The sequence below is a fragment of the Sinocyclocheilus grahami genome, unplaced genomic scaffold (assembly GCF_001515645.1).
Source record: "Sinocyclocheilus grahami isolate Dianchi unplaced genomic scaffold, SAMN03320097.WGS_v1.1 scaffold1355.1, whole genome shotgun sequence".
Classification (NCBI taxonomy): Eukaryota; Metazoa; Chordata; class Actinopteri; order Cypriniformes; family Cyprinidae; genus Sinocyclocheilus; species Sinocyclocheilus grahami.
In genome coordinates, this window is record NW_015506534.1 from 205,679 (window position 1) to 206,845 (window position 1,167).

The following is a 1,167-nucleotide window of genomic DNA, read 5'->3' on the forward strand; positions in this document are numbered from 1 at the left end:
ACACTATTTGTCTTTGTACCTGCAGTGAAAAGAACGAACAGAAGAAAAACTGAGATCTGTAGATCCATCTTTGATCAGGAGGTGAATGAAATGACGTGTCTGTTTCAGTGCTCATTTTATAGCTTGTCAAAGGGGTGGGTCTTTATGAAAAAAGGAAATTGAAACAAGACGTTACTAGAAACAGAAACTTAAGCTAATATTTTAATAAGGAATGTATAAGTCTGCTTAAACCAACATTCATAAAGGGATAGTTTTTCCCCAAAATGAAAATTCTGTCATCATTTGCTCATTCTCACATCATTCCAAACCTGTTTGACTTACTTTCTTCTGTAGAACACAAAAGATGATATTTTGTGTGCTTTTTGTCCATAAGATGAAAGCAATAGATTATCTCTCTGTGTTCTGCATAAGAGAGTCATGCATAAATTGTTTATTTATGAATGCTTTATTTTATTTCCTTTTACTTACATTTTTTTAGATTTTTTTTTTATTAAGACATGATACAGAAAGCACACACACAAAACAATGATGTAGAATGTAGAAGAAAAACAGGATATTTTATATGTAAATGTATATTAAGTACAATGTTTAAATGATTATTGTTGTTTACTGTCACTGCTGCTATAATCACACTTATACAAAAAGTACCAGTGGTTAAATGACAAGGAATCTTTAAGAGAGGAAGAAAAGAAAAGAAAAAAAACCAATAGTAATAATGATTATAATCTTAATAATATCACATAGAAAAGAAAAAATAGAATAAAAGGAAGTGAAAGAAAGAGGGGATGGGGAGTGGCAAGATAGACTGTTTAAACAAAACTACAAGTTTCATTTTCTCTGACTTCAGCAATGATCAGACTTGAGACATTAGAAAGACAAAAGCTGGGCCTGTAATAACCCAGAACACAACAGACGGAGTTATTTTGATCACATTCTCAAGAACATGACTATACAATTAGTGAGAAAGTTTTTTTTTTAAAGTTATTATTATTATTATTATTATTATTGGTAACACTTTACAATAAGGTTAATAAGTTAACATTAGTTAACTACTTTAGTTAACATGAACAATACCTCTACAGCATTTATTAATCTTAGTTAATGTTAATTTCAACATTTCATGCATTATTAAAATTAAAAGTTGTGCTTGTTAACATTAGTTAATGC

The 1,167-nt window shown here is 29.2% G+C and overlaps 1 protein-coding gene across 1 annotated transcript in view; it reads right to left on the bottom strand.

Moving 5' to 3' along the window:
* Nucleotides 1-1,167, bottom strand: part of LOC107569536 (uncharacterized) — a 5,716-nt gene that overhangs the window by 1,028 nt on the left and 3,521 nt on the right. The gene's annotated exons all lie outside the window — the stretch shown is intronic.